At 42.8% G+C, this 22,517-nt stretch overlaps 1 pseudogene; it reads left to right on the forward strand.

Moving 5' to 3' along the window:
• The first annotated feature begins 14,813 nt into the window (after positions 1–14,813).
• On the forward strand, positions 14,814–20,998 carry LOC134467256 (immunoglobulin lambda-1 light chain-like; annotated as a pseudogene).
• The last annotated feature ends 1,519 nt before the right edge of the window (positions 20,999–22,517 follow it).

Genomic DNA, 22,517 nt, shown 5'->3' on the forward strand with positions numbered 1-22,517 from the left:
CTACATTCTTTAAAGCCAAGGAACTGACAGACACCTTTTCATTCATTTGCTTTCTCATTCCGATGTGTCCACATTGGCTATTTTATACGATTAAGTGAGGTTATGATTTCTGTGGTTGTGGTGAAACCAACAGCGTTTTTTTTTTTAATTGCATGGTTAAAAATGAGCCGTACTCATGCCTATGGTGTTTTAGTATGTGATGATATTTTGTTGCTGTGTAGCACAACATTTGTGTCACCATATAATGTTTTGGATGTGAGGGTTGCTTACTGGTTATTTATTACCTGGTATGCTGGTGTTGTTTTTTTACTGTACTGAAAGAGAGAGCGAGCATGTTGATGGTGGCTCGCAAAAAAATGAAGAAGACGATATTTCATTTCTTCCCTGCTGCAAGGAGGTCATGCCACGCCACCGTTTCAACCACCAAAGCGACGGGATAACCTTTGACCTTTGCTGGACCTCTATCTGTGCCCTCAGTTACCAGGAAAACATCTGAGGCTGAGCCAATGTGACAAGGATGGATATGTACGAACACTGAAACAAACTAGGAAATAAAATTTAAAAAGAGTGGAGAACCTCTTCAAAAACAAAAAAAAGCTAGGAGTATGGCTATTCTTCTTGTTATCGGGTGTCTAAAGAACCATTTTTTAAAATTAAAAACTGTGTATTTGTTTTTACTACCTGCATGAATTGAAAAAAAAACACTGTTCTGAAGAAAAGAAAAGACAGTAGAAAAATAAATCCATAGACTTCTTGTCTAAAGGTGGTGAGGTCTTTTATTGTAGCATTGGTAGAGCCAGCACCCCTCTCTTCAGCTTCGTCTTCAACCTTTCAGTTCACCCTTCAGCTCCAGACTGTGGATCCACCTCTTTGTGCAATAGTCATCGTAAATGGAATCCAGTGACTCACACAAAAGCTCTCTTTTCAAAATAAATGGACATAAAAAACTCACTTCTTTCTTTAAAACCATGTACCAGAGCAGTCCCTGTGGGACAAAAAAGAAAGGGAGAAAAAAACAACAAAAAATGGTTTTAAGAGAAATCTGCCATGGTGTACTGTGCTATTTAAAAATGTTACGAAACCTCCTTCTCTCTCTCTCTCTCTCTCTCTCTCTCTCTCTCTCTCTCTCTCTCTCTGATGCATCCACTCTTCATGTGCCGTTGTGTGGTGTGTGGAGTAGTGTGTAGAACAACAACAACAAAAAAACTACAAAGTATGTCACTACAGACCTCTTGTCTAATACTGCAGAGCCATCCAATGGCCAACATGTTCCTCTCCAAGACTTTCCTCTCCTCTCATTAAAGATGAAAAAAAGAAATCACAAGCCTCTGTCTGCATTTGTTCTGTCTCTTCTTGATTTGTGAGAAATCTCCCGTGGCAATGCGTAGGAAAGAGGGGGTGGTGGAGGGTGCTGGAGAATAAGCAGGCAGGCTGTTGCTTAAATTCAGAGTGGTGGACATTAGTTGCATCCAGGACAGGACAAGGACCATAAAAAGGGCCCAGGCACATTTCTGCTTTACCCCTCTAAATTGGCCGGTCTCTGAGAAAATGCAAAAAAGCCAATCGCATCGGCCCCTGAGGAACTTGGGCCCTCTGGGGAACGCCCTGCATGCCAGATTACCAGACCAGATCTGGTTGCATCACAGTGGCAGTATGCTAAGAAGTGGGCTAAGCTTCCTAACCTTCCCCAATGTGACACAGTGATGATCATAATAATCAGATGGCTGACCGGGCTGCACTAGCCAGGCCGTGCCCTCCTAGTGACGCAACACCTTCAGCGCTGCTACTCGTCAGGTGAAGAGCAATGCAAGTACTTTCTGAGCACCCGAAAAATCGGGAACTCCTCCCACTTTGTCGGGAAGCGAACAACCATTAGCAAACCAAGGGAGGTGGGTCAACCATGTCATTTTGAAAATGTTAATTGATATGCTCTTGGTCAGACCAAGTCTTGAAGAGATTTAAAAGTCGATGATAATCAGGCTAGGGCTGCACAGTCATTGGAAGGGACTCTTGAAAGGCCTTTGTTCAAGTTCAGGTTCAAGTTTATTAAAGCCATATCAACAGTATAGAAATACAGTTGCTAGGAAGGCACTTTGGTGTACCTCGCTCATCACTTAAGAAGTGATGATGACAGTCAATTGTCATTAGTGGCCACTGGAATATGGGCAAGATGCATGTAGTTCAATGGTGTGTTCTGTTGGCTCTACCTAATTTCAGGCTTGGCTGCGTAACTCAGTTCTAAAGAATGGCACAGCCAAGGAAGTTGAAACAGCTGACCTTAATGACTACTAGAGCTTGAGGTGTGTGAGGGTAGAGTGGTGGTTTGAAGCCAGGAGCCACCCTGCCTAATCATTCAATGGAGTTCAATGGAGTATCGCTCAAGGGAGTTTGTTAAGATTTTCCACCTTTGAAGATGTGGATACTGCTGTCGAGTCAGAAGATTATAATTGACTGTCTACTACTTGCCTACTGATAGTTCTAATGGCTGTAGGAGTCTTGCTCGGCCGAGAAAGAGGAAATGTGGAGAGGAGGTGTGGGGGCGGTGCACAGAGCCCCCAGCTTGTGGACAGTTCTGGCTGGCTGTAAACTAGGCATTATCATCCTCCTGGGCTCCTGAATGGCTTTGATTAGCCTACACGACGGGAGGATAGACCCAGACCTCCTTTCAACAAAGTGATACCCCGATTTAACAACTGCTTATTTACTATACAGTATATTGACTGCTATTTACTATGCTGTTGACCACGGTTTTGGCAAAATGATTTCAGTTCATTGGTAAACAGTGATGGGCAAAACAGATTCATTAAAATCTAGTTCCATATATTCCAAATAACCTTTTGTTTTACCTGTCCATTTCAGCCAGGCGATTGGCTGGTTGAATGATCAGCTGGTTAAATTGGACAGGTGAAACCATAGACGTGTCTTATATACACATCTATGGGTGAAACAATGTCAACAATGTTGGAATATGTGGCACTGGATTGTAACTAAGGAATCCATTCTACCCATCGCTGTTGGTAAAGAATATTAGTGGACAATTGCAGTGTGCACCAAGGCCTGAATGGTAGTCAAAGAATTCAGAACAAGGGATGGGAAGAGGGAAATGTTGGGATGTGTGAGAGGAAGATTGTGCAGTATCTGACACTGGTTCAGAGAGCTAGTGCTTATCTGGGCAAGGCAGGAGAGAAATGTGCTCGATGAGGCGCAAGTATAGGGGGAGAGAGAGGCTGAGGCGCGATTGCCCTGCATAGTTATTATCGCATGACTTGTCACACACACAGGCTAGGCCAGGGGTTCCCAAACTTAAACATGACAAGGCCCCCCATATACCAGATTCCAGCCAAGGCCCCCCTGACATGGGTTGTGCCACAATATTTTGTCTATGCACCCCCTTTCATAAGTCCATAAGTGCACCCCTAAATCCATGCAACTACACCATTAAATGTAATAATTATTCCAGAGTGCACTGTTGCATGAATGAGGCCATTTTGGTTTGCTATAATTTTCCTTTCAACCTGCCACGGCCCCCCCTAACACCCCGTCGCGCCCCCTCCAGGCATCCCCAGCCCCCACTTAGAAAACCACTGGGCAAGGCAACACACCTCACACTGATAGACTGTCATTGGCCATGGCCACGGGTGAAGCTTCACACCCATGTCAAAGGCATCACATTGTCGGGCGGATCTTGGAGCCAGTGCCGGTTAATCAGCTTGGTGCGCAAGAAGAGCACCCTTGCCTCCTTTTTTATGGACAGTAAATATACAAAGCAATAATTTGGCTTTTCGTTCATTTAGAAATTGACATGAGTAAGCATAGTCCCATGCATATGATCCAGCAGAGATCTACAATAGCTGCATATAACCTATTTCGTGTATGTTTATGCTAAATTTTGGGCATTGCTATGGCGCCCTGATGACATTTGGTGCCCTAGGCGATCGTCTAGTCAGCTAGTGCCGTCCCTGCTTGGAGCAGGTGGTCTGGGATGTGGTGAGGGGTTGTTGAAGTCTTCATGTTGAAATGTGTTGATTAGGCAGTGATATCCATCAAGCCATAGCAGCAGCAGCAGCAGCAGCAGCATGCCCCTCTGAAACGGTGACACCGCTGGGGTGGATACACTGAGCAAATGCATCTTCTGGCTTAGCCAAGTCTTCCCTTTTGTTTCCCTCTGATTCAAATCCAGTGTAGACTGGTAATGAAAAAATGCAACATCAAGCTCTACCATAAACATAGCCTACTTTACTTATGTGCAGACACTACAACAAATGAAAAGACAACCGTCTCTCTCAGTACCTTAACCTTAGGCCTGTGACACCAGAAGGTTAGGATGGTAGTGATCCGCTATGGCGAGCACTTCAAAGTGATTCACTGCCACATAGGCAGGATTTCTCATCCATGTGTCTATATAGGCCTATAGGTTATTAGACCATTTTATACATGTACTGTTGGCTATATATAGCCTACATTGTTTGTATCACCTTAGGTCTCCTAATAGATGCCATAATATAGGCCTATTATTGTATTATTATTATCATTATTATTATTATTATTATTATTATTATTATTATTGTGTGTGTGTGTGTGTGTGTGTGTGTGTGTGTGTGTGTGTGTGTGTGTGTGTGTGTGTGTGTGTGTGTGTGTGTGTGTGTGTGTGTGTGTGTGTGTGTGTGTGTGTGTGTGCTTGATATATAGAAAATAATCTGGGGGACACGACAACACTGAGGCCACTGAGGCACACTGATCATATTAGTGACTCCTGTGGTGTGTATGCGTCACACACACAAGCACGCACACACATGCACAGACACAGACACACAGACACACAGACACAGAGACAGACACACACACACACACGCGCACACACACACACACACGCACACACACACACACACACACGCACACACACACACACACGCACACACACACACACACACACACACACACACACACACACACACACACACACACACACACACACACACACACACACACACACACAGGAATACTGCCAGCCTTAGCCGTGACAATGATCAATTAAGCCCATGGCTAGGAGATGAGATGAGATGAGATGAGATGAGGGATGCTGCAGTGTAGTGTACACTGCTGCCGGCTACAGGAGCCAGAACCCTGCACACAACAACCCTCCCCTCCCAGTTAACATTCACCATAAAACACAGCCAGTGACTCATCGCAGCATCCGTGCAACAAAAAAAAGCCCCCAGATAGAAAGGACTTCAAACGCAGTCCGTGGAGAATGGCTCGCTAGCTCGCTCGCCTGAGAGCCAGCCAGCCAGCCAGCCAGCGCTCAGAGATGATCACAGGACCTGCTGGAGCTGCTGGCATTCTCCTCCACTAGCCCAGTGTTTCTCAAAGGGGGCTATACAGCCCACCAGGGGGGACGTTGGGGAACCCGAGAAGAATACACCTGAGGTGGGGGGTGGTCAGTTGTCTTTGGGGTGCATTAGTCTAATTACTTATTTATACTAAGGGAGGCTTATGATGAGGTAAAAAAGGGGCCGTTCGTTCAAAAAAGGTTGAGAACCACCTAACCAACCTCCACCACGAGCTGCAGCCTCGCTGTCCTCAGAACAAGCAAATGCCACTCGCCTGCAGTAGCCCTGATTGAAGACAAGCACACACACACACACACACACACACACACACACACACACACACACACACACACACACACACACACACACACACACACACACACACACACACACACAAGAACACACAAGCTCCCATCTGCCCATATCGTGTGGAGGAATGTATTGGAGGTGGTAGAATTTAGATTGTGGTAGGTAAAGGGGTAAGGGACAGGTCATTGTCTCTATGTAGCCTATTTACTTTTCATGCACCCCTGAGACTGTGTACTTTGTGTTTGTGTAAATGTGTGTACTCCACATCCTTATGAAAGCCCAAGACAATCATGTCTACCTAAGAGACAAGAAAGGCTGCTGTTATGCTCGTAGGGCATTGGGGAGGTCACAGCGGTGCACCTATACTCGCTTGAGTATGCATGGATAAAGTCGTGCATTACTTAATGTCATGCATGCACACATTTGTGAATATTCAGTGCTTCTGCTTCTGCACGCAGCAGTGCTGCTAGTTCACTCATTTGGGTGTAGCCTACACACAGTGTTCATGTAACACGCTGAGTCAAAATTAGCCAAGAGACTGTTGGTCCTACCTCTCAGAGTGTAGAATTAACACTGTGAAATTAATCTCAAAAGATGTATGAGGCGAAGGTTAAATTTGGTGACGATGACTACCTCTAAACAGAACATTAATCTTGCTGGGGTGAAAAATGGGAAGATTGCTTCCCATAGGGAGATTCATAAAAACAGAGATATAATTAACATTAACCCCTTTGAAATCGCAGCACTTGGTGGAGAAAAAGCGGTCAAAACAAGTGACTGCTTCATTGAGGATATTATTTCCCCCAGAGAACATATGGAATCTCCCTTGGTGTTGCAACTTCCCATACGATGCTATGGTCCTATGGAGACACACAAATCAGGACCACACAAATGGTTATTGTGTTCTTCTTTCGCGTCATCTGCAATCTAATGAAAAAAGAATATAATTGAAACTGCAACGTGCTTCAATGAAAAGCATGCAACACAGCAAGAGCTGGATCCTGAACATGTTCGCAGACATGACATAACGGTTTGTTAGCTTCAATAGTCAAACAAGAACAGTTGTCTGTGCTGCTTTGAGAATGTCAGGGGAGAGGCTGAGAGAAGGAGGGAGGGAGAATGGGATTGGAAGGGAAGGAGGCAGAGAGAGAGATTGAACAGAGGGAGGGGGGTATGCAATCACCACAGGTCAATGGCAATCACTCTCCTCCTGATGCAGCTGCACTCAGCTAAGAAAAAAAAATCTTTCCTTCTATACGTCTCTCCATCCCTCTCTTTCACTCTTTCTCTCTCTCCATTTCTTCTCCTGCATGCTCGATATAGCAGGGAAAGTCTCCTTCGTGCAGCCTTAGCGCACTGCATGAAAACCTGGGGGTCGGGACGGGTCTCTATGAGTCATAAGGCAAAAAGCGATGGAAGACGGTGGTGGCAAAGTGGGGGAGGCGGGTGAACAACTAAGAGTTCTCAGAGTGGAGGAAACGACTAATGAATCTCTGGGTAGAGCTAAAATATGGACAGCAGCATGACAAAGAAACAAAAAAACCTTAGAGATTTAGGAATCAAACAGCTCATGTATTTGGGGTTTTGAAGGGCAATAAAACACCACACTGACAGCAATATTGTGCATATCATAGCTGTGGTGAAAAGTCATAAAATGCCTCATGAACACTATAAACTTAACAAGTCCATAAAGGAAGACAAAATACTGACAAAGGATTAACATACAAGTAACATGCTGGGGAGCTAGGAGAGGAGCATATGGGGACTTGTCTCCTTCCCAAAGTATGTCGCACCCCACGCCACACGGCCCCAGATGGGACGACTGTTTTAGCGCCCCCATTTGAGGAGAGCATCCTGGCACCTTCTGCTCTCCTCTCCAAACAGCCCCTCTCCCTCATGGGGAGAGGGAGAGAGAGAGAGAGAGACAGAGAGAGAGACAGAGAGAGAGAGAGAGAGAGAGAGAGAGAGAGAGAGAGAGAGAGAGAGAGAGAGAGAGAGAGAGAGAGAGAGAGAGACAGAGACAGAGACAGAGACAGAGACAGAGACAGACAAACAGACAGAGAGGCACTTTATATAATAGATTTCCTATACCAATTCAACTCATCAATACAATCCCACCAATTCAGCTCACAGATCAACTCCATTCACCAATGTCGTCAACCAAGACAAAAAACACCAATTGTAAAGCAGAATAGGAATTAATTGAAACCAAACGAACCCTGCAAGGCAATACAAGGAGAGGAGACCTGAGATATTCACACATTCTATGTTATGCAAGAACTGGAAAAGAAAACTGCCACAAGAGAAGGGAAAACAAAGAAATGTCTACACAATCAATGTTGCAAAGGAGCTGCTGACATATCAGAGTAAGCATGGACTTACAAAGATAAGCACTGTGGTAGTTCACAAACCATCAGTATCATCAAGAGGAGAACAAGGGTATGATACATTTTGCCCAAAGTAAGGGTGTTTTTGTGGACACTTGTCTTTGTCATTGTAAGCAGAGTGCAGTGTAGACCTACAGATGACCAGTGCTTGGAATGCCAATATCATTTTGAAGTTTTCGAAATGGGACCATTCTACAATGATCACACATAAGCCCTACACTTATAATCAATACTAATTGCATGTGTGAAACAATAAATGTAGACATCTAAAACAACAAGGGTCTGTTACCTCTTGTCCTGAACAAAGTAGTTCTACTAAAATATTTTCTTTTTTGTTAACTACAAAATAAAATGTTTAAATTTCCCAACTGCGGGAGAACTGGATAGGAGTTAGGGTATCATCAGGATTCACCAAGGACAGTAAGGTGGACTTACCTAGCCAAGCCCTCTTACTAAAAAAGGTTGGACCTCGGGTAGAAAATCTGACAAAAATTGCCATCTGTTAAATTTCAGGCCTTTTTAGGTGAAACGGCCACGAGGCTGCAGTACCACCAACTCATTAACGCCCCCCAGTGGACAACAACTAAACTACCCAGAAGAACTCAAAAGAGGTAAAAATAGCAGCAGCCACCCCCCCCCCTCCCTTCCTCATGAGAGAATTTTTAAATGATAAAAATGATAATATGGCACATGTAATTAATGTTAACTGAGGCAGGGTGCGACCCTTGCAGGAGATGGATAGCAGTGTTGTAGCATGAGGGTCCTCATCATCACATCACATCAGATTACATCTAGGCCAGCAGCAGCAGCAGCAGCAGCAGCAGGGGAGGCCTGGTGGGGAACAGGTACAGTAGCGTACTGTGAGCGCAGGGACACCACTGGGATACTCAAAGCCTAACTTTCAACGACACATACTGTTTTAATGTCAACAAGAACTGTACCGGTGCTGGTGCCCACACCAGTTACCGCATGTTTGGAACCAAAGTGCTCAACAGAGAATGGTTCATGTTCATGCAGAGCTGTTTACTGTACTACATGTCGGCACATGGACTGTTCAAAGACAAAAAAACGTTTCTGGGTTCATAATGTTCATGTAACAGGTAAACACTGAAACGTTAATGTTGGCCTAATTTCCCTTCCAATATCTCAGAAGCAAAACTTGCTAGTTCCTCATTTTAACATATTCAACAAATACCCATTTTATTTTTTTCAGACATGACAGATCTTGCCCACTCCTCTTCAGCCTCCAAGATGTTAGGTCACTAAATCACTGCTCACACAAACTATATACTAAAATACAAGAAGCCAAGTAGCATTCATCTTGTTCAAGCACTTCTTGTCTGTTCATGAATAGGGAAGAGGTCCTCTTGAAACTGTAGCAGCATCAAAGCAAAGTGCATATGAAGGCTACTGACCTGATTTTTCAACTATGTTAGTTGCATCCAAATATGTTGTTTTGAAACAAACATGGGGGACCTTTTTTACATTAAAAAATGCTTTAGAAATATTCTCATAATAGTAGGCCTACACACACACACGCACACGCACACGCACACGCACACGCACACGCACACACACACACACACGCGCGCGCGCGCGCGCACTCACACACACACACACACACACACACACACACACACACACACACACACACACACACACACACACACACACACACACACGCACACGCACACGCACACGCACACGCACACGCACACGCACACGCACACGCACACGCACACGCACACGCACACACACACAGTGTTTATTTCCACTGGCTCCCAAAATAACAATATTTCATTGGCTTCACACCATCTGAAATGTCAAAATGGGCACATGTAGATATGACACTTTGTGTAATAAAAAAGGGATTAGCTAAAAGGGGAAAGAACATAACCATAACATCCAGCCGCGCAGAAATAATGAAATAATAAAAATCACACACCCACACACACCTTCACTGGCAGCCGGCTCCTCTTGCTTCTCATCTGGTGACAAGTCGGGATGAAAAATATCAACATGGGCCCACATCATTACTGCTTGTCAAAGACCAAGACTGGTTAAATCAGTAGTTCCCAAATGGACCCTATAGGGTCGTAGAGAGAAGGGACTTTCTTGCATAAAAACCACACATGTACACATATCTATGATAACCTTGGAAATATTCACATTTATTATATTTCTAATTATTATAAGTGCATTTATACTCAGGGTGCGATTTGTAGGGAGGGATGGGGGGGATTGTCCCCCCTTATGGTCTTGATATCGCCACTTTTTCCTCATGATTTTATCACAGTTCAATGTAATTCCATTGACAATCTGACAATCTGAAACATATACCGACTTCTGGTTTTCCGACAAATCGCACCGTGTTTATATACTTTTTTTGTTTTTAGCAATGTCAATGGAAAAATACATTTTTGGCATCTGGAATATGACAAGGAGGGGGTCGTGAAATGGCCTTCCAAAATGGGGTCGCAGCAGAAACATTTGGGAACCACCGGCTTCAATCCAGTCTGTTAAAGCTAAGGAGAATTTGTGTAGATACTAGACACCCTGGCACAGCCAGAATCCAAAGGTTTGAATCACCCACAATCCCACAGGTGCTGGTTTTCCAACAACTTCATTTCATCGCCTTGAGTGTTTAATGAAAGGGAGGACCACCGTTATTAATTCTTCTGAAACCCATTTTTCTATCTATGCTCGAGTTAAGCAATTACACTTTCGGGTGGCAGAACTGTCGATGAATTCATATCTCCATGGCTGAACAACAACAACAACAACAACAGCAACAGCAACAGCAACAGCAACAACAACATGCATTATATAGCACAATATCACAAATATACAGTTGACTCAAAGTGCTTTCAAATATTCACTTCACATTCCCACAGCTCTGGAGGCAGCCAATTGGAGCCAATTGTCCAGGGTTCACATGAGAAAGTGCATGCTATAAAACTAGCTTTGGCAACCACTAAAAAAACTGATCAGAAATATCAGTAAGATTTCATATAAAAACTGAAAGTGAAATGAAATTATGCAAATTAAAAACGAATCGTACCGCAAAGTCTAATGTGATATTACCTTGTGTTTGGGACATCTCATGGAAAATGGAATTCTCCTCGCAATCTGTAGAGAAAAAACACATGCACCACATGCAACAAAGCACATTTTCATTTTGTCACTCACTGACCCATCTCTCTCTCTCTCTCTCTCTCTCTCTCTCTCTCTCTCTCTCTCTCTCTCTCTCTCTCTCTCTCTCTCTCTCTCTCTCTCACACACACACACACACACGCACGCACGCACGCACACACGCACGCACGCACGCCAATCACACCAGTCGCAAAAGGTCAGACAGTCGAGGAGTGCCTCCCACACACAGGAGAAGAGAGTGTGAAAGCTGGCCGACTAACTCCTCTGACCTCTCTATTGAAGCAGAGTTACCTTCAAGATTTTTTCAAACCATTAAAAAGGCTCTAAGCACTTTCATATTGTGATGAGCATAGCATGGGTCCTGACATTTCAAATGAGGCATTGAGATGCTTGCAGGAGTTTGGTAATAAACCAGGGACTTTCTTTTTTAGCGCGGCGGCCTCAAACTCAATATTGTACAGAAATTCTTTTTTTATATAAACAAACAAACATTAAAGTAAACCTGCAAAGTGCTCAGCATGTCACAGTAAGCCATCAGCCTCACCTGCCTGCAGGGTGCAGCAGGTATAGTGGTACTTACTGCAGCAGCCTTTGAACACAGCCCAGCATGGCTCCCACATTGTAGTGGAGCAGTTGCACTCCTACAAACACACACCAACAGTCAGCTTCCATCATTCTCTGTCATCAAAGGAACCAAGACTAAACTTTAGTGTAAAGGCTCTTTTCCACTGCTGTATTCCACACTCGACACAGCACAACCCGCACGCCACTTTTTGCTTTTCAACTGTACTGTGATGTGCCCGATCGAAAAGCAAAAGGTGGCTTCTGAGCCGCGCTGTGTCGAGCTGTAGGCCTACCAGGAAACCAGCAGGAAAAGAGTCTTAAGCTATGAAATAAACACAAACACATACACACTCACACACACAAAATGATACAGCTATGTAACTAAATTAAACTAGATGATTCTGTTCGCACAAACTGCTTCAAAGAATGTCAAGAATGCCAAGAAGACCATGCAGGTGAGTTGTTGGTTTTCAGTTTATTTGGTTTCCACTCACTCTCTCCTCAGCTATCCTGATGACCTCCTCCAGTCCGTTCAGACTGCCTTGGGTCAGGAAGACGCCGTCCGATGCTTCAGTCCTTGTGGATCAAGCACTCGCTCGTGTCCTTGTTGGCCAACTCCATGGTCCAGTCTATGTGCACACACCCTCTTGCTGGGGTTCCCTGGGGAGCTGTGGAAGGAGGAGCCTGCAGAAGCAGCCACTAGGGCTGCACAATGAATCGAAATGAATCGGAAAAAGGCCATTTTGGCTCTGACAATTGTTGTTTTTACATTGTGATTTAATCGTGATCGCACAGCGGGCAATGTAGCATCCTTGAAGCCAGAACATGTTGACAAGCTGGTACTTCTGGTCAAAAATCTGTAGGTCTGCCTAAGCTTCATGCTACTGCCTTTTACTTCACGTAAATGTCATTTAGGGCTTTGTTCATCCCTTAAATAATAGCTCCATCTCCCAGGGGTCCCTCTGGTTCTTCCCATGGGCCACCCAAAGAGTGCTTGAAAGATGGCACTGTGTATCCAGACGGGACGTAGGGCCTGCGCAGCGGCACAGGGATTAGAGAGCAGGTCTGCGTGGGCCTCCCCTGGCTCTCTGCACTCTGGTGGCCCAATAAGTTAAGTTGTCAATTCAACACTTAAAGAGTACTCGGAGACCAAATACCATCTGAGATTTTACTGTAACTCAACTCTCTCTGTTTTAAATTAACACCACATTTTTACTGTGCATCTTCCTGATGATAAAGGAAGATAATTGATTATAATCCAGGCAACTCCAAATAGTAACTATGCTTGGTATTGCCCAGGGGGTGCCGTCAGGGGGGGACAAAGGGGACAGTTGTCCCGGGTCCAGGGAGAGAGGGGGCAGAGAATTGGGTCCTCATTACATTGCATATATTGGGCTAAGGGGGCCCTTTGAGATGACTGGGCCCAGCCAAAGCTGTAAGCGGCCCATGTATTGGCTGGTAAATACATTTTGTTGAGTATATTTAGGCTTTTAGTCATGCTTGTGCCACTGTAACATAATAGAAAACGTATCCTGTGTGTCCCAGTCATCTTTGGCCCAGTCTCTCTGAAGTGGGCTAGCTTGTTTTCTCTGTTTGGATCGTATTAGGGGAAGAACAACAAGTTTCTTTAATGTGTGGGAAAATGTTAAGATGAGAGACAGGACACACCTGCTTGGGTTGGCCATGCGCTATTTCTGAATATGCAAATAGTCAAACCTTTCCAAGGCCATGAAGCATGAAGTGGACAAGTTCCACTTTCAGAATGACATTCTTCCCTTGTCAGCTTGAATTGTGTCCAGGGCCGCTGCTAAGGTTTTGGAGGCTCTTAGCATAACCTAACTGGTTAAGAGGCCCCCCTCAGATTAAATAATATTCATAACAATACGTTTTTTTTAATCAATCTCTTTTAGGAGGCCCCAATCAAAGTGGTTGAGGCCCTAGCGCTCTGCTTACTCTGCTTATGCCTAGTGGGTGTCCCTGATCGTGTCATCTTAAAAGCAAAATATACCAATTTCAGAATAAAAATACTGTGTTAATTGACCACTTGAGACCACAAACAATTTGGAAGATGTTTCGACTCTGTAAGTGTTGGATTAATACTGCATTTTTACTGTGCGATCTTCACCTTATTTTACATGCATGTAAGGGTTTTGAATTGCTGGCAATAACTGTCCGATATAACACGAATCTAAATGCATTTATGAATGGTTTTCTGATCAAATACAGGGTAAGTGGTTAAGGGAATCTTAATATGAATTACTCATTTAAATGTCAGCTGACTTGTATGCTTTTGCACTTAGCCTACTTCATCTAACTTTTTGCTCTACTGTAAAAAAAAAAAAAAAAAAGACAGAAAAAAAGAAAAAGAAAAAAAAGACTGACTGTACATACCTGTCTTTTCAGTTTCAACACAACACACTCCCCTCTCAGGTACAATACAACATGTCTCATGTCAGCTAAAATCTGCTTTCTGTCTCTAATTATGCAGAGCCTCTGTTATACTGTCAACCAAAATGTAATGATCAAGTATTAATCTGTTACTTAAGGTCCTTATTGATGGCATAAATGCTGTTATGATGTAGGCCTAATTGAATCTTTTCAGCAAAGAGTGAGCGGGCCCACCGATCTGCGCAAAGAGGCTATGCATAAGAACTATCAAGAGTAAACGCCAATAATGTGCTAAAGGTCCAACCTCATAAAGTCATAAATCCTTGGAATTTCAAGACAACACAGCTGGAAAAAAGGCCAGTGAAGAGATCATCATGAAACGATCATTGAATGTCAGGATTAATGGTTGAAAGGACTTTGGTTAACTGAGTCACCTTATAATGATTATAATATAATCGAAAGGGTCTTGACATCTGTAGTGACAGAAAAGAGCCTGATGAATGTTCTACCTCAGATGTGTAGCTGACATATCCAAAGTTATGGCTGGCCCCTCCCCTCCCCCACCTGTGTGTGTCCTTATAGGAGGATCCTGCAGTCTGTCTGCTCCCACTGCACCTCTGCTCATCTCTCTGGACACCAAGAGCTGCTGCTTCACACTGACACACACACACACACTGCCAACATGCTGGGGACACTCTGCACTCTCCTCACTGCTCTGACATGTAAGACACCACTGCAGGCTTTGCTTTGCAGGCTTTGTCTCTGCTCTACGTCCCTATGGCTGTAATATGTGCTCTCGTTCTTTTCAGGTGGCAGTGCTGTGAGTGTGACTGTAGTCACACAGACACCTGTCGTCACGGTGAGGAAAGGAGAGTCGGCCTCTCTGGACTGTAATCTGGGGACTGTGACTGGCTCCTCTGCTCGGTGGTATAAACAGGTTCTAGGAGAGACTCCTCAGTACATGCTGCAGTTTCATCAGACTATGAGCTCTGTCAGTTATGGTTCTGGTTTCTCATCTCCAAAGTTTCATTCTAGATGTTCCTCTAAGACTGATTGCAGTTTGATCATTAATGCTGCAGACGTGGGAGACTCTGCTGTGTATTACTGTAAAACATGGGATGGCACTGCTAGCGAGTACGTATCACAGTGATTCACACCATGACAAAGACCTCCTCACTGATTGCGCTCACTTCTGCTTTCAGTCTACCAGACAACTGTAAACTTGCAGCTGAATGCACAATTAAACTCAAAGGAAATTGTGTCTTTGAATGCAATGAAAAATTCCTGAAATATATTTCCTTCACCACCATCAATCTTCCCACATAATTTATTCTTATTGGCCCTGTCATGGCTCTAATGGTGGGGCACTGCACTGCTGCGCTGGCCACTCGGGTCTGATTCTGGTCCGGGTCATTTGCCGATCCCTCCCCATCTCTCTCTCCCATTTCCTGTCTGTCAATAAAGGCGAAAAGCCCCACCAGCACTAAAAAATAAAATAATGTATTACTGTTGATCAATGTTAGCTACAATATGAGCAGACTTGATGTCTACTCCCAAAGTATTCATCAGTCATCTGCATGAGAGGTCTTTGCAAGTTGTGAATTGTAGAGAGCTATTGTCGTCATTTTTCTTTAGAGCCAAGGCATTGATCAATTCATTTCAGTACAGTGATTGTTAATCTTCCACCAAAGCACTCATTTGTGATAGGATGACCTGCTGGTGCCTCCCCCCCCCACCTGCGTGTGTCCTTATAGGAGGATCCTGCAGTCTGTCTGCTCCCACTGCACCTCTGCTCATCTCTCTGGACACCAAGAGCTGCTGCTGCTTCACACACTCACGCACACACAAACACACTGCCAACATGCTGGGGACACTCTGCACTCTCCTCACTGCTCTGACATGTAAGTTGTATATTGTCTGGCGGCAAACGCCATACTCAATCAGCAATTCGAAAAGAATGCGCAAGGCAGCATGGGTACTCCCAGGCTAAGTTGTATACGCAATTTTCAGTTTATTTGAATACATTTGTAGTTTAACAAAGATGTATATTACATTACATTACATTGCATTTGGCACTTTTTAGCCAAAGCGACTTACAATCAAGGTATCATTGTGGATCAACAATGTTAATACTGTATTTCATATTTCATGTATCCTGACAGATATCAGCTGCCAAAAACTGGTTACTCAGACACCATCAGTTACAGTGGCAAAGAACGAGAAAACAACTTTAAACTGTAACATTGCAAAAGATGAAGGGCAATATGTATCTTGGTACAAGCAGCTCCCATCTGAAGCTCCCCAGTTCATCTTGAGGTTCCACCACTCTCTTTCTTCTCCTGATCTGTATGGAACTGGCTTCTCAGCTAGCAAATTCACATCTAAAGCCTCCTCAAAAGTAGACTTCCAGTTAGAGATCAGTAATGTCCAACTGGGAGACTCTGCTGTGTATTACTGTCAGACGTGGGATGGCACTGCTAACATGGCAGTACCACAGTGATAAACACCATGACAAAAACCTCCTCACTGCTCACATTCAGTGCAGCTTGGAAAACAGCAGCACAGCTGATCTGAGCCTGTGAAATGGCCATTCACATTGAATTCATTTTTGGCACTATGATTTTACTTGATAATCGTTATTTATCAGTATTTTAATGAAACTTGTGATTTCACAAACCCTGTGTTATAGACACAGACTGCACACTTCTCCAGGATAGTTTCCACACATTAATGTATCAGCATTAGATGTTTGTGTGCTTTAGGTCACATGAAAAAAAAAGTATTGCCGCTGTCAATATTGTATAGCCCAAATTCCCTCTGAATCATCCAAAATAATATAGCCATGAATTCGGAATTGATCAAAGATGATTCTCCACAGGCAACCTTAAAGAGCAAGCAGCCACAATATATGAATATTGTTCTGATGTCAACCTTGGATACAGATATGGATATGAATTCCAACCCTAGAGGCTCCATGGTGGTTATCCTCAGGAAGTGGAGAAAGTGGAGGAGAGGAAGTGGAGCCAGTGAAGTGGAGTTCTGAGGAGAAGTGGGTGTTTCAGTTGCATCTCTCGGTCCTGGCACTGAGGAGGTTTTTGTACGGGGGGGATAGGAGATGAACCACTGTGGTATTCGGCCCAGGGACCAAGCTATTTGTCACTGGTGAGTACACTTTTCACTATGGCTTTTTCTTTGTAGCAGCTTTTTTTCTTTGCCTCACATAGGTAAATTGCAGATATTTTTGTTACAGATAGCAATCTATTTTAAACTGTATGTTTAAAAAGAAAGATCAACAAGGAATCAACATCCAGCTTCAGTTTTTGCGACAATGTTTTAGAGCTTCATAGATTAACTTATACCACAGACCATGTATGTAGAATAGATCATCAGTTGTCGAAGTATTTGTACAAGTAGGCTATTAACTTTATGACAAAAAAGGATTGAAATTGGCAAATTTGTCACACTTAGCCCACTTCATGGCTTATCATACAGTATCCTCCATCCAATTAATTTAGCCTAAATATTGTATTTATTATGGCCATTAACCAGTTTGTATTACATACTGTAATTGAATTCACTATTCATTTTTGATGTGGACTTGGATATTCATGCATTTTCTTTAAATAACTTATCGCTCTGCATTGCTTATAGGCCCATCTGTTATTTGCCTCCAATGAGATGCTCATTTTCAGATTTTCTGAGTAAAAACTTTAAAATGAAATATAATAAGTACAGTGAGTCCAATATGTATTTGATCCCTTGCTGATTTTGCCGGTTTGCCCACTAATAAAGACATGATCAGTCTATACATTTATGATAATATGTATTCAAACATGGAGAGACAGAATATCAAAAAGAAATTCCAGAGAATATCTTAAAATAATATATTTAAATTTATTTGTATTTAATTTAGGCAAATAAGTATTTGACCCCTCTATTTAAAGAAGATAAAGTGCTTTGTGACAAGGTCCTAGTTGTCTAGCACTGAGGTCAGATGGTTCTTTTAGTTGATGACAATGTTTTTGCATATAGTAGAAAATATTTTTGCCCATTTTTCTTTGCATATTATCTCTAAAACATAAATAGTTTGTCGCTGTAGCTTGGTAAATGGGAGGTTCAGTTCTCTCCATAGAATTACTATAGGGTTAATATATTGAGACTGTAGGCCACTTCACGACTTTAATATGCTTCTTATTGAGCCACTCCTTCGTTGCTTTGACTGTATGTTGGGTATTATTGTCATGTTGGGAGATCCAAAGATGGCCCACCCTTCAGTGCAGTGGTGGAGGGAAGGACGTTTGCACTCAGGATTGCACATGACATGTCTCCCTCCATCCATTCGTTGATGATGTGAAGTTGTCCTGTGCCTTGGCCAGACAAACACCCTCAAACCATAATGATACCACTTTCATGCATGATGGTGAGGAGGGTGTTCTTGGGATCATAGACAGCAGTACTCTTTCTCATAACACATTGAATTGTGAAAATGCCAAACAGCTTGATTTTGGTTTCATCTGACTACAGCACCTCCTTATCATATCCTAAACCAGTCTGATGTCTATTGGCAAACCTCAAGTGGGACTGCACATGTTCCTTCTGAAGTAGAGGTACCATGTGTGCACTACAGGATTTTAAACCTCTGTGGCATTAAGTGTTACCAGTAGTATTCTCAGTGATTTTGGTCCCAGTAGCTTTGATATCATTACCTAGTTCATCCCGTACAGCTCTAGGGTGATTTCTTTCTGTTCTCATGATTATCAAATCCCTACAAAAGGTCAAATCTTGTATAGAACCCCAGACAGGGTGATGGATAGTCATTTTGTATTCCTCACATTTTGGAATAAATGCATCAACAGCAGGGTCATTAATACTCAGTCTCTTTCTTGTGGCTTTGCAGCCCATTTAATCTTTGTTCAGGTCTAAAATCGTGTCCCTGATATCATTTGACCACTCTTTGGTCTTTCCCATGCTGGTGAGGTTGGAGTGTGACTGATTCACTCATACTATGGACTGATTCTGCTGATTCAATGTGTCTTTTATGCATGTTAGTATGTACTGTACAGGTGTCTTCAATTCAGATGACAAGTTGATCGGAAGTGACCATCTGGTCTGTGGGCCCGGAACTGTAATCAGTTGGCAGGGGATCAAATACTTATTTTGCTCGATGAAATGGAAATAAATTAATATATATTCTCTTCAGTTAATTTCTGAATTTTCTTTTTGATATTCTGTCTCTCCATATTAGAATACATATTATCATAACCTTTATTGACTGATCATGTCTTTGTTGGTAGGCAAACCAACAAAATCAGCAAGGGATCAAATACATATTGGACTCACTGTATATTATCATAGACAAAGGTCTTAGCCCTGCAGTAATGTATCGGAACATCATTCCCATATTTTACTTTCATAGGCTTTTAAATGTTTTTGTCAGACACAATTACAAGTAGGCTTAAAGTTTTTTGTTTTAAATTGATTTTTTTAATAATTCAAAATCATTGTATAGGCCTATAGGCCTAAATATTATAGGCCTAAGCATATTCAACACGTCGAAAACGAAAACATGTAAAACTCCTACTGATATTGGTGACTTTTTGTGACAACAATATGATGGCGACTGTGGGTAGCATGTTTCACATGTCACTGAATTTTGCTGGTTAATGTTTAACATTATTAAACATATTAATATTCATTGTGATCCAACATTACTCTAGCCTCCACTGAGGCACATTTGGAGGCTTTTTTGTCACCACCATCGTAAAACCAGACAGTGGTGACATCTGACGGAGGTGACAAAAAAACACTGCGTTATACATTTTGTGTTATGTTGTGCAATGACAGAGTCATAGTGCATTACTAGAGGCCCTTATGTCATAGTAAGCTAGTACTATGGTAAGTAACTATGCATAGTTTGTTCACATTAGTCATTTAGTTTTCCCTGTTTTTTTTAGGTATTTAATGATGACATGTTATGGTAGTGATAGCAGTGCCCAAACCAGTTACCAAATAGGGTTAAAAGTTTAGTGGTTTTACACAGATCTGCTGTTTGAAACTACTGCTGTTTGAGGCTACAGACAATGTGGGCAATATTTTTTGTCTTTCAGAACTGTATTAATGTGTGATTGTGTGTGTGTGTGTGTGTGTGTGTGTGTGTGTGTGTGTGTGTGTGTGTGTGTGTGTGTGTGTGTGTGTGTGTGTGTGTGTGTGTGTGTGTGTGTGTGTGTGTGTGTGTGTGTGTGTGTGTGTGTGTGTGTGTGTGTGTGTGTTTCAGACCCTACCCTGCCACCTGCATCTCTGACTGTCTTCCCCCCGTCTCATGAGGAGCTGAAGGGGGACAGTGTGAGGGTGGTGTGTGTGGCTGAGGACCTGTCCTCTGGCCTGCCTGATGTCAGCTGGCTGCTCGGTGGGAACCCTCTGAGCAGTGACATCAGCACCAGCTCTCCTGAGAAGCAGCCCAACGGCAGATTCCGACTCAGCAGCATCACGACCATCCAGACGGACCTCTGGTCCAGTGGCAAAGACGTGACCTGTCAGGTGACCAGTTCTGGCTCCACAGCCTCCAAGACCATCAGCCAATCAGACTGCTCCAACTGATGCAACAGGGACGCCTAACTGTGCCGTCCCTATGAGTGACATTTTGATAGCATGTGTCAGATGCAACAGCGGCTGCACTAGTTGTTAATGTGTTACCGCTGTCAGGGTGGTTTTTCCAGAGCATGACTCTTTGCTTGAGTTTTGTTTTCACAGTAGTGATTCTTCTTTTATACCTTTCTGTTTTATCTTTCTTTCATACATTAGAAGATCCTTTTATATGTTCGCAATCTTTTGGTTAGAACCTTTTGATTCTTCAATTTTGTTTAAATAAAGAGCATATTAATCAAGAATATTCTTGTTGTGTGGTTATTTGTCGTGACTTATGTTGTGAGTGTATTTAACTACTTTTGCTTTGCATTAAAATTATTAATATTTTTTAAAGCAGTTCTATAAAACATAAACTAAAAAATCTGTCCATAAATATATTGTTTTCTCAAGTAGGGTTATTTCCAAGTCCTACCATGGGAAAGTACCTGCAGTTCCTAAATGGTATTCATAGTGCCATGTAAATCTGGTGGTTTCTACATGGCTGCTCAAGTGGCAGACCAAGAACGGTTTCTAAACTGCAGGTGTAAATTACAGATAGGCCTAATTTTAAGAATCCATAATGCATCAGCAGTATAGTCTGTCATAGGCATGACAGATCATAACATATCATACGAAGCACAGGGAGCGAGAGAGAGAGAGAGAGAGAGAGAGAGAGAGAGAGAGAGAGAGAGAGAGAGAGAGAGAGAGAGAGAGACAGAGAGAGAGAGAGAGCAGCAATTTTTGAAAAGTCTAGTCTTCAAGACAATCCATTCAACTCGAGATTACACACTCCACTATTTATAACCTCCAAGCTTTCTTAATTGACCTTGTGGCTGATGTATTCTATTCTGTATCAGTCTTATTGCATGTGCTGTAGGTGCATTAGTATTTTTTCTTTTTTGCATGTTGTAACACTTAACATCAGAATGGCCTGCTTTGTCTGACAGTGAAATGAATTCATATCTGACAAAACATGTTTTCTTTTTAATCAGATCGCAGCCAAAAATAAAACCGCACATGCTATTTCAAAGTATTATCTGTATTACTTTAGGCAACTTTTGTGCAATTGCCTGTGGAAAAAAAAACATTTATGAGTAGGACCACATGGTGGCAGTGTTAAGTCACAGATATGAAATATCTGATGAGAGCGTAGCCTCTTACTGCAGATACTACACTGAACTACATCAAAACAACATTGCTATGACAGTACCGAAAGCCTTAAGTAGATTAAGGCATAGCCATTGGTAATAACATGGTCTCTACTCTAAGGGGTTAAATAATGATCCCGAACCAAAGCCCCATACCAGTCCCAATGACAGACTGGAGGAAGCCTAGTAGTCCATGGGCCAGACCAGGTTTCGGTACCATCTGATTGGAGAAATTCTACATGTGATTTGTTTAATACCTCAACACATCCCTAGTTTATGTTCTGATATACAGTACTTGGGCTCTGAGATTGGTAGTTTTTAGTAGTTATCACCTAATAAAGTAGCCCATTCCAAATCTATGACATTTAGATGAGAGACAGGAAAACAAAAGTTGCCTAAAGTAATACAGAAAATACTTTTAAATCACGATTCAAGCTGACAAGAGAAGAATGAGAGTCATTCTGAAAGTGAAACTGGAACTGGAGTTCTGAAATTCGCCTGCTTAGGAAAAGTTTGACTATTTGCATGTGCAGAAATAGCGCATGGCCAGCCCAGCAGGTGTGTCCTGCCTCTCATCCAAATGTCATAGATTTGGAGTGTAAGGTCCTTATGGC

The sequence above is a fragment of the Engraulis encrasicolus genome, chromosome 2 (assembly GCF_034702125.1).
Source record: "Engraulis encrasicolus isolate BLACKSEA-1 chromosome 2, IST_EnEncr_1.0, whole genome shotgun sequence".
NCBI lineage: Eukaryota > Metazoa > Chordata > Actinopteri > Clupeiformes > Engraulidae > Engraulis > Engraulis encrasicolus.